The sequence below is a fragment of the Anopheles funestus genome, chromosome 3RL, assembly GCF_943734845.2.
Source record: "Anopheles funestus chromosome 3RL, idAnoFuneDA-416_04, whole genome shotgun sequence".
Lineage (NCBI taxonomy): Eukaryota > Metazoa > Arthropoda > Insecta > Diptera > Culicidae > Anopheles > Anopheles funestus.
In genome coordinates this window covers 82,088,508-82,100,822 of record NC_064599.1, presented here as the reverse complement: position 1 = coordinate 82,100,822, position 12,315 = coordinate 82,088,508, and the positions used below count along the sequence as shown (strand labels likewise).

The 12,315-nt window shown below is 44.8% G+C and overlaps 1 long non-coding RNA gene across 1 annotated transcript in view; it reads left to right on the top strand.

The window, feature by feature from the left end:
- LOC125771847 (uncharacterized) overlaps positions 1-11,777 on the top strand; it is a 72,691-nt gene extending 60,914 nt beyond the window's left edge. Inside the window, exon 3 of the long non-coding RNA XR_007419409.1 lies at positions 11,387-11,777. This is a non-coding gene — a long non-coding RNA (uncharacterized LOC125771847). The remainder of the gene's footprint in view (positions 1-11,386) is intronic.
- Positions 11,778-12,315: the final 538 nt, after the last annotated feature.

The window sequence follows — 12,315 nt, the reverse complement described above, 5'->3', positions numbered from 1 at the left end:
AAGCTTGGAAGTTGGACGTCCGCCATCCCTTTCCCTTTAGGACGCTTTCGATAAAAATCCCTGCGGAGTATCTTTTGATTCTAACTTACCCATAAAATGAAAACTCTCACTCTGCCAGACCAACGAAAAAAAAGCCCCACCCCGCCTTGTACAGGGGACCGAAGGGTGTAATGATTCCGTGGGAAGGTTTTTCCTGGGCTCACGAGGATTCACGAGGGGCAAAAATTATGAAAATTGGGGACATTTTTCAATGGTTCAGCGTGTAATTAAATTTTCTCTTCTCTAGACGTACGGTGGTGAGAGCTACTTCTACTTAACTTTTTTTTTGCTTTCTCTTTTGCACCTCGATGTCCACCCTTCCCATCTACCCTCCCGAACTCAAACCTCAACGTTTTGTGGTATCAATAACATCCTTCGTTGAAGCTACAGATCCTTAACGCTAGAGATCCTTTATAACAAACAAAAAATCCCACACTTTGTACGCACACACACACACGCGCGTAAGCCTATGAGCATACAAAGAAACCCAACCGTGTACAGACGAAAAAGGCCAAACTTTTCCGGCTCATTATTAGAGCCATAATTTTCACATATACAAACAGAAATTTTAATTAAAAATAATCCCCACTTTCCGAAACACGAGATGGGCTGTTTTTCCACCGCACAGTCCCAGGAAGCACCCGTCGCTGAAACCTCAATTAAACGGTAAAGATGCCGGGACCGGAGGACCGGACGCAACCTAACGACTGTTGACGACGACGACGACACCGACAGCCAGGAGAGCGAATGTTGGCGGGTAGAGAATAATGGGCGGAGACGGAACGCGCGGTAGATGTCAGATTGGCCGGGACCTCTCTAAAGGACTTTTGAAGAGACCGTCCAAACCGGTCTAGTGCAAGAGGCTTACGCGCGGGCTTTCGCAGTCGTACACGCGATTGCCATACTTGCGCAATTAACAGTCCGTAAAAATGCAAATGTTCACATACCGTTTGAAAGAGACCAGTCCTGCCCACCCCCACCCGTTTCTGACCTTTCTGCTTCGACTTCCTGGTTTTTGCGGTCAGCCATACCCTACCGCCCCCTCTCTCCCCAAAACCCTGCGTGAACTGTGGAACTCGTGCAGGCGTTCTGCAACGCTAGGTTTTGAGGGAAAATAAACCGTAGCCCACTCACGCACACTATTTCACCGCACAGTTTCACCCCGATCGCTCAACCAAGGGCCACTCTCCGGGGGTTAGTCGGGATATGTTGGTTCCCTGCCCTTAATGTTCCACACATGTTTTGTTCCCCTTTTTCGAGTTGGTATTTTGTAATTTAGCAAACTAATTTTGAAAAAAAATTCTAGCGGAAAAAAAACTACTCTTAATTACTTTAATTGTTTTACATTCGCATACGGCGGAAAACCATGGTGGGTATTGTTGCAGATGAACAGTGCAGGCACTAAGTTTGTTAAGTTGTGTATGTGTGCGTTTACGTTGTTTCTATGTGCCCACGTAAAGGAGAGGGTGTATACACAACACCAGAAATGGGGACACATTTCCGATGTGGACGGTACGGTTCAGCTTTGCCCGGATTTCCCATTACAATGCCATGGGGAAATTTAGCATTTGCACTATTAGCCCTTTCCACCTTACAGCAATAGCAACAACGAGCAAAAAAAAACAGGCAACATAATGTAATGCGAGGGAAATTCATTTAATTGAGTAAATAAAATGTATACTTTGTTTAACTACGGTTCACGATTTCGGACCTTAACGATCCGGTACACTCTCAACGGGGTTTTTCCCGGCCAACAAACCATTTGTTGGAAAAGCCCCAAAATGAGCTTTTCCCCCCTCCGAATTTTAAATAGTGCTGTCCGTAATCAATACAAATTAAATAAAAACACACACTTGAATTTGGGTATCGTAACGAATGCTTTCGCGAGAACGCTCGGTCAACTCCGATTCGATTCCAACTTGAATGTTGCGATCGCTTGTACACGCTCGTTATGGTTGGCCCCGTGTGCTCCTCAAATCTCGTTCCAAATCATGCAATCGCCAATTGTTGTACATAAAATGCTCGCACACAAATCCACGTTGCGGTCATCGTAAAGTCGTTCGCCCGGTACGGTACGTAAACTTTTCATCCGAAGGAAAACACCTGCATCGGGCTCTGGACAACAAAATTGCAAAACCACAACGCCACAACTCCGCGCACAAAGGGTTTCACATAGGGCGGAAAAACGGAAAACTGACCACGCTAAATTAGTACCCTTTGCTGACGATTGTATTCATTCGCTGTTGATGTTGTAGTAAAATAGCTACACGCTGCATCAAAATTTCATTCCTTTCCTAATTTGTGCCGTCGAACCAAAAGGGGGGGTTGCGAATATTGGTTCCGTACAGGCAATGTAAAAGAACTTCCTTCTTTGCACGTCCGCACTGGCAGGTGGAAATATTTGCCTCCTATTTCCCTGTTACACCGTACCGCCAGTTTCTAATGGCGGACATTTAAATAACCGATAGTATAAAAGCATGTCCCTGTCCATTTCGTGGAAAACGAACTCGCGTGCCGTCATCGTAACCGGGCATCGTGTTGACGTGAAAAGCCTAATGGCAAAGCATAGTTTGTGGTCCGGTTTTTCACCTGCAAACGAACAGACACAGACACACATATCTCTTTGCACTTTTTAATGAATCAATTTCCCGAGAATTTCCGGGTCATAGCACTTCCACAAATGCTACCACAAAACGATGCTTGAGACTGTGGCCATCAACTCAGATGTGGAAGGATTTCTATCCCTTCGTTCGAGACCTAACTACTACTTAGACACGGTAATAACACACATACACACACACGTGTGTGTGTGGTTCACATTCGACCCTAAACTGTACAACAAAATCCGATCCACCGAACCGAACAACGTGTTTCAATTCCTCAACTATCGCAGGAGCAATTTTAGTTTAAAATTAATAGCCATCGTAAAACCGCGATTGCAGCTGCAAAGACGATTTAATCGTCCCAAACACAAATGGCACTTACAACTTTTACGACCACCCGTGTCGGCGTTTGTTGTGCTGCCAAAAGAAATTCGATACCACGAGGTTGACCCCTGGCCGTAAAAATCTTACCCACCCCCCGGGCTACACCACGGTATCGCGTTTGGTGACTTCAAACTTAAAAATCGAATAAAGATTAAAATAAACGTACTCGGTTGCTACTTTTGCACCGTACAACTCTGCTGGCCCACAAAACTGTTTCCCCTCACACAGTGGCCAATTGTCGCGCCCAAGCTAACGGATGGAAAAATAAATTCATAAATTTCATCCACCAGGAAAAGTCGGCGAACAGCGCCGACCGAAGCGCAAAGTGTTCCCGGGAGTGTCCTTACCCTTAAACGATCTGATGGCAATAAATTTGCCAACTAATAAAAAATGTCTCCCATCTGCAGGGATCCCTATGCCAACCATACACACACGGATGCACACGAAATAGAGGGAGGGAGAGAGAGAGAGCGACACGAAACAGGACACTCGGTGAGTTCTGCCGGTGTTTGCTAGATCTTCCCTTATCTGGTGGCCGGATAACTTTGAATTCGTTCCCTCATTGCGAGATTTGTACGAGATTTTTCTTACGTCTGTCCAAGCGCCTTTTCTTCATTCACTGACACCCCGATAAACGACCCGGCCCTGCCGGGTCCCCATGCTCTTGCGGGCGTTTTGGCGAAGGACTTTAATTTTCTCGCCCGATGCCACGCAAATGATAAAACTATAAAATTACACCCTTCGCCGAATGCATCCAACGTTCGGCACTGTGCGTACGTGTGTCCTAGGGGGTGGAAGGGCGAACGGAGCAAAGGCTGAAGGATATGTGTGCAGCAGTGCAGTACCGAACCGACCGTGCCCATTTCCGATCCTTGTGGCCAATAAAGCAAATAGACGCTAGGGGTTGATAAACTACCAGACCAAACCGACCGAACCCTCTTTCCAAACCCGGTGCAATTATTGGCCAGGCCAGTTGATTCCCTACTGCCGCGGGCTAATTTTTCTGGTCGAACTTTATCTCGTTTCCTTACGCCAACCAAGGGCCCAGGACAGGAAGTTAGTGGGATCGTTTTCCCTTTTCTCTACACTTTATTCCATCCCGTGTACCAGTGGGTTCATAGCAATGTACAATTCATTCTGCTTTTCGATTTGTTATGTTATTTTTTTCTTTTTTCTTTCTCTCTTCCCAATCCAAGTTCTCCGAAGGGATTGGCCTCATCATGAAACATTCCCCTATCAAACCTTGCATTAGAGAGATGTTTTTTTTTTGTTGTAGTTGCTCCGATAAATGTGTGCAGAGAATTGATTGTGACTCTGGTTTCTTGGAAAGGGATGCTACTACACTTACGTGTTAAGTTATTCCGCTCCTTACACTACCACTACCATCAGCTACGATGGAATTTTCGGGCCCAAGAACGCTACATAAACATTTATAGCTATAAAACGGCGACACTGGACGAACGGGAAAAGGGATTTTCATTTCCAGCTGGTATTATCGTCTTTTTGCGTACTTTTCTATTCCCCTTTTTGAAAAGTGATAAAGTTCCTCTTCAACCCAGTGGATTATAATTTGACTTCTAATTCCATCTGAATACACCCTTCACAGGCCATCACTTACTTACTCAACCCACGCGCCGAAAAAACGGCGAATCTATTTTTGTATTCCGCACTGCAACACATCACTGTTCGGAGAAGAATTTTCGGCAGAATGGAACAAACGAGACAGGGCAAGAAAAAAAACGCATGACGCTGCTAAACTAACGCAACATCATCCCTTCGAATGGTACTTTTTTTTCTTACTCCCGGAAGCAAAACGCTACAACAAAAGAAGCTGAGGAATCGATTTTCTGTACAGCATTCGTTCAGGCTACCGAGCGGGCTACGGGGAGAGATTGTTGAAGTAAAACGAATTATTTAAATGCAACTTTCCTACAGGCGAATCGAAATTACAACCATTTACATAACTTGCTGCCCTTTTAGTCTGAAGGATGGGAACGAAGGCGAAATGCCTAACGAATGCACGAACGGTGTCTGCGGAATCATACGAAGCTTAAAAGCAAAAGTTCTATCGAAACCTGTTAGATGGGCTTGTGTGAGGTACCAGTTTTCCCTCGGGGAGAGTACCCGTACCAATAAAGGACATCGTTTGTGGCCATGAAGAAAGTATGCTGCCTACCAAGCCCGACGACAGCAGCCAGATGCGTTGCGTTGCGACAAAACCGACCATCTTAATAGTCTCCATTCGAAAGCTACAAGTTGCCAAGTGCCCTTTAATGACAGTCATAACAACCACCAATACCTTGGTGTCGAACGGTCGACCGATCGATACTGGGTCCCCAGTCCCAGTGATCATTGTGTATCGAACTTTTGCGCAATTATATCACTGCGAAGCGCACATACGCAATTATCGTCCTGGAACAAGGTACCTTGCACCACGCGCCACACAACGTTTGTCCACCAAAGGATCCTCGTCGTACAATGGGGCGCGTTGATTAGAAGAACAGAAGTTACACCCGCAAACTTGATCACGTCGTCGGAGCTCTAATCATCCGCCATGATTGCATTGACCTTCATCCTTCCACGGCTTGGCACGTCCTGTTTGTGCCGGCGATGCTTATACCGACGATGCTGTCGAAACTATTAGCCGTCTTGCTGATTTTTCAATCCGTTCCTAGCTACCCAAGCGATGATAATAAGGTTTTTGGTTTAATTGAACGTCCTTTCAATTAGGTCGATGGTTTATCTTGGTTTCCTCTTCATCATCGGACACAATTTTGCCATTGCGGATCCGAAGAAGAACTATTGGACGGTATTGATTATCCTCAGGAATTTTGCCTCAAGGTCGCTGCTTGTATGCTGCTTATTGATTGGGGCTTAAAATACCAGAAACTGATGCTGCTTTGAAAACTGCTTCCATATTCTTGGCAAAGATTCTTCCACACATTATTACTCCACTCCGGACGTATTTATGCTGAAACCATATGGCACAACCGGTTCGCCTTGTGCGGTGAAATGCAAAGAACCAGAAGGTGATATAAATTTTAATGGAAAATAATTGAGCGAAACTGAACTTCTACACAAACTTGTGCCGTTTCCAATTTTCAATCTCTTGTGTGTGTGTGTGTGTGTGTGTGTGTTTTTTTGTTCTCGAAGCGTTAGAATAATTCACCCAAACACAATGGTAGCACCGCAGGAAGCTGGCGTTCCTTTCCCGAATACCCATCCTGTTCTGTAGCAAAAAAAAAAACCCCGTCCAATTCATCTATTGTTTCATTTTAACCAGGTTTTACGCGGTTTTTCATTCTTCCAGCCCTTTTCATTGTGTGCTGCTGGCACCAGCACCAGGCACCCGAATACCACCCGAATGCAATTGTTGTTCTTTCTTCTATAGACACTTCTTTCAAGCCGATTCTTCTTGCAAAGACGAACCCGGCGCCCACCCATCGCAAGCAAAACGCAATGAGCGAGTGCGGAAAATCGTGCCACTCAGTTCGCGTTCGCTTCGCTGCCCTGACTCGAAGTAGAAGAAAAACTTACCAATTTCCACCTTGCCCCCTTTTGCTGAAGGAGCGCCCAGCCCCGCCCAGCCTGCCTCGTTATGGCACTGATATCATTTCACGAAAAATCTGCCAACTTTCCAGTTCCACTTATACATTATTCCAATCCTTGTTGCCACTACTCGCTGCTGCTTTCCTTTCCAGCCGGTTCCACCGAAGTTGAATCTTTTTGCTTCGCCTGTTTTGCGCTCGGTGGGAAATAGTTTTTCAATCTCAATTCCAACGCAACTGGAATGATGATATTTATTTTGCGGTAACATTTTGCACCGCATCTTATACTATGACACTAAAAAAAACGTTGGAAAAGCCACTGAGCCACGCAGCGGAAAGGGTGTGCACGCGGAAAGGGGACGCACGGGGAAGAATGTTTATCCAAGCTCTTTTGTTCTGCTATTGGCGCTAAATTGTGTCATGGAAAAGTATGATGAAGCTTTTTCCATTCAAACAATTCAAACAGTCATGCCAGTGCGGGGCGGGGAACTGTTTGTTCTGCTTCCTGCCCGTGCCCATACTGTGACGCTTTACGACGTTTAGCTCAACCTACACAAGCCAGGCGGTAATACACGCATCCCGTGATAGCAAACCACAATCATTCGAATGTCATATCGCAAGAAGATACGTTGATTGTCATCCTTCAAGCGTACGGAGGTGAGGGCTTTACCTCCCCAAACCTTAGCTTCGCAATATAAGCTGACATATGTGAATGGTATCCGCTATTGCTTCTTGGAGCCGCTCGGTACACCGTCTTGAGCGACATGCCGTGACGTTCTTCATGCTGTTTCTTCGGCGAAGTACTACAGATTCTTTTTTTTACGCCGCGATGCTCCATTGCAGCGGTTTGCGGGCTTACGCGGAGGACTGGGTCACATGTCAAGAGTGTCGAGATAACTAAAGTGACAAGCAATACGCGTCGAACAATAGCGAACCGCAATGTGCCACACGCTCTAAGGATGTTTCATATTAATATATGTTTTTGCTCTTTTAAGTTTTTTCTTCTGCCCAAGTGGAATATCACTAGCAGCCGTATGTGTGAGATGTGTGTTACATCAAGTACAATCAGTATGTTCCTCATGTAACTGTAGTGAAAGATTCTACATCCAACCGTTGAACAAAATCTTTCTTATCAGATATTTTTTTACTGATCACTACAGATCTCCTTCTCCAGAGATACCTGCCCAAGTTGCAGTTATTGTAAACTGTTATCCCATTACTAGTAACCAATTGTATACAACTTTTTCTCAGTATCTCGTTATGTTCACTTCACAATTGGTACAATGGTAATCAACCGTTCGCTTCTCAAGAAAAGTCATCGATTTCCAACGAAGAAATCCCTGCCTAACTCAATGAAAAGTCTAGTCATCAGGACGTTTCGGTTGATCTACGGTAATTTATCTGATGTAGACGGAGTGCTCACGGCGAATGTAACGAGAAACGACCGGATAAAACTATCCGATTCAATAAACCCCAGTCCATGACAGTAGCAGTAGCAGCCGAATAGTCGAACAGCCACCTAAATTAGCCGAGTCTCTCTGTGGTCTTCTTCTGCTCGAACGGGAATGCCAACATTTCGTGCGCGAAAAACTTATGTATGTGTCTGTACCATCTCGTACCATTCTCCATCAAGTAACTTCGGAGGAGGGGGGCCCAAAACGTTGGCTTGTGGAAAAATCAGGAAAACTTAGTCTCTACACTAAGTAAAACCGCACAAGGCAAAAAAAACCTCAAAGCCCGCGCGCACACCTTCATTGCTGGCAAACCCCGAAAAATTGGATAATCTTTTCCGATGCTTCTGCCGTCTGCGGGACCGTGTCCGGAGGCCGAACGTGCTCTCGGGGGGGAGAAAGTCTGGCCCGAGGAACGAGTCGTGTAAAAACAGAAGCTCACGGCATTACGGAGGACATGAGGGTTTTTTTCTCTCCACCATGAAGCTAGTGGATGGAACGAAAGTTCCTTTACACTGAGATGACATGAACCGTGCAGTTCTTGACAACCGCAAAACCCCACAGTACAACGTTCCGCATCCGCAATCCGGTGTCTTCCGGTGTCTACCAGCAAACTCTACCAGTGTTTCGTGGCCTCTACGTCCTCGTGGTACTGGAAAAAAACCTACCAAAGGAAGAAACGGACGAATTCATTCGTTTGCGCTAACCTCAACAAATAGTGGCAAACTACTACGACCAAGACTAACCTATACCCCCCACCCAACGAACGCCACTAGCGCCCCCATCGCTTACCGGTGAGGACGATTGTGACTGCCACTGATTTGCCACCGGTTCTTAGCGGTGCAGCATAGCAGTACCGGGTAGCCACCGAAAAACTGGTGGTACGAAAAACTTTCATCCGAAAACCGGAAAATGTCGTTCCGGGAAAAAAGTGCTTCCACAAAACATACACTCACAAGGATGGGCAGCAGCTAGTACTGCACCTTGCCGCAGATGCGACCTCCTTGTTTTAGTTGCCACACCTTGCGCGTGGTTCGTGCCGCCTTTCGTTCAAGCACACACACCGATGTACACACACAGAGCACAGTGGCAAGTTGCTTTTGCCGGTGGAGGAAATTGTCTTCCACCGGTGTCCACCGTCGTGCAACGACATACGGCACTGGCACAAGGACGCAATTGCAAAATGGTGGCCCCTACCTTAGAGCGCACTGTACGCTCCTGTTAGGTGCCGTCCGTGTCAGCATGAAACGAGCGCACAGTGGAAATGACACTGCGATGCGACGGATACCTCGTCGGATTAAAACGGAAATAAAAAGCGGCTGACCAGGCTCTCTTCCGTCGCAAAATGAATTTGCACACATTCCCTACCCGGTAGATGGGGAAAATGCCACTGCACTCACCCATCCGTCGGTGTCGGGTGAGCGTCAAGCAAAAGCAACACACACCAAAAAAAATAATACTCCAAACACGTGTTCTTTCCTTGTACACTTTGCCGCTTTTGGAAAGCATAGCGGTGGCGCACCATTGCATCACCACCCTTCCAGGTGGTGTGTGTGTGTGTGCCCCGGTGCTGCAACATAAAGAAAATCCCTTTATTTCAATAAAATAGCGCACGGGATATATACACCAAAATAAAGCCAGGGTCGAAACGGATGGTGATGGTGAATAAAATAAAATGGATTCGCATGTTCTTTTGCGAAAAGAAAAACCCATCACAAACCACCAACCATTTAGGGGGGTGGGCGAAGGAAATGACGTCCCAATGGTGTTTCTTCCGGCCGATGCAAGAACTGCGAGCTGTGTGTGTGTGTGTGTGTTTGCGTTTCTTTTAACTTATTTGAAACAGAAGTATTTATTTGTTTTTTTTTCCTTGTTCTTAGTTCCTGTGTTCCAGTTCTTTTTTTTGTGTGTGTACTTTCTGTCTTCACTAGATCTGCCATGCATAACCAATAACATTAGAAACTAAATTTATTAACTTCCATTCCGCGGTACATACAAATACCGAAAAACGAATAACATAAATCTTTGACCCCGCGTGTGTCGCACTGGCCTTTAGAACGGGGGAAGAGGAAACAAGCAGAAAAGGGGAATTTCGCTTTTCCGAAGAAAAGTCGAATAAAACTGACACCATGCAGCACAATATTATGTGAATGCTGAAGGGCAACAAATGGGCCAACGCCATACGCCACGAGCCACGACATGAGTTCGAACATCAACTCCCCCCCCCAAGCAATATACACCAACCCGGGGTCGTAATACGGTATAAATCTCCTATCGGCGGAAGCGGGCAAAATAAACCCTCCCGTGGTGCTGGAAACTACTAAAAACCCAATCCTGCACCATTGCAGTCGATTCGTTTCGCATAAACGATTTTTTTTCTCCTCCCAGCAAGGACGTTGTCGCTTTCTTGCCTTTCTTTTTCCACAATCGTTCTACAAATAACGCACCACAAGACATCCGCTTTTCCGTGCTGGAAGGCCGCGGCTGGAAGTGGTAATGTGGCGCGGCACGATAAAAACATGATGATTGCAAAGTGGAATGCGCGTGTTTTTTTCTGTCCCTCATTTTTTTTTAAACACCAAAATACACGTGTCATCGTAGCTTTGTTTGTCTCCGATAGTACAAATAAAGCACCCGAATGCCTGTGCGGATTTGGGGTGATCTTCCCTCGCAGGGCCTGATGTGACGCGTGGCATCCTTCTGGCAGGTTCAAATTCCACACGCCTTTTCTTGTTTTATTATTGAACAGCAAATTTTATAATGCGTCGAAACCGTGGTCGGGAGACGCCTGTTGGTAGGATAGGGTTTCCTCCTGCAAAGTATCAAAACATATTGCCACAGCAAATCGGATCAAGGATGATATGCATACGTGGTACGCTTATAGCTTCATATTTTGAAAATATTGCTTGAGTTTATTAGAATCTTTTTTAGTTCTTATCCAATTTCATAATTACAATCGCTAATAGGCTCTTTTTTGTTTGAAAAAAAAACTTTAAATGTGAATTAAATTATTATCGTATTTTTAACGAAATTACTCTGTTTCAGGTCGATTTAAAAAACTTGACTGATATTAACTGATATAATGTAATCGTTTAATTTGTAACAAACATTGAACTATAATTGAACATCAGCGAAAATTTGATGTTTGCTTCATGGCTTGCGTTGAATTGAAATATTCAAGAAGTACCTCACAAAAAAGGAAGAAAACCTTTCTTCTAGCCACGGCACACTCGCCAACATGGTACTTTTCTAACTTATTCACTGCCACATGATCGAACCTCATATCTGTCAAGCGAGAGGAGCGAAGAGTTGTTGAATTGTTTTTTTACGAGGTTTTTTTTTCATTCTTCTCTTCCGACAGCAAAGTGCGTGCGAAAGAATGAGATGCGAGAGATAGGATCGGGCGACAGCTTCGCCAATTATAGTTGTGCACACCTACACGAAGTAGTGAGAGCAGTGAAGTGATAACGAAGCAGGAGAGATAATGATAATGAGCAAAGGAGAAAGTGTGATCAGTAGTGATCGGGACAGCAGCGCGGTTGCGTAATGAAAAAAAGGCTCGCGGCAAAGTGGCGTCCTTCCTTTGTAAAACGTTTTGCAAGACAGTTTTTCGGTGCCAAAAAGTGATATCCTTTCCTTAAGGACTTTATTTGATAGAAAGAACATTTAGTACAACAATTTGTGAGTGATATAATGTTAAAAAGTGAACATCTTTTGCACGCGTTCAAATGGCTGCCGGCGTCGGCTTGGGTCAGTGTGTCAGTGTATGCGTGATGCTTCGACCGAGTGCTTGCTGTACAGCAATGCGTAAAGTGTGTAAGTGAAAGAATGCTCCTGTTTTAAATTGAAGGAGCCCCAAAATCAGAAACAGTATTGTTTACTAAACGAAAAGTAAAATTTTCATCTTTCATTGCATTTTAAATAAATCTGATTTATCTTTTGTAATAGGAAAGGATTGTAAGTAGCTTGAAAAAACGATTAGGCAAATTGAAAGACGCTATGCGTAGGTGTATTGAGGCGGTGCGTTTCCCGCCATAATTACTCTTTTGACATTTTGACATCTCATCTAATCTAACGGTATCGTGTTGATAGTGGTAAAGCGTTAACAAGATTTGTTCCATTTTGCGTACTTTTTGGCGTTCTTATTCCGACGTTAAAGTCATAATTTTGTGTTACAGTAAAGACATTAACAATCAGTGCGTGTACTAAGCTTGCACATTATTTGCATTTGTGTTGTGAAGTGTATTTTGCCAGCGAGTTTTTTCATAAAACCATGGCATAAACTTATGG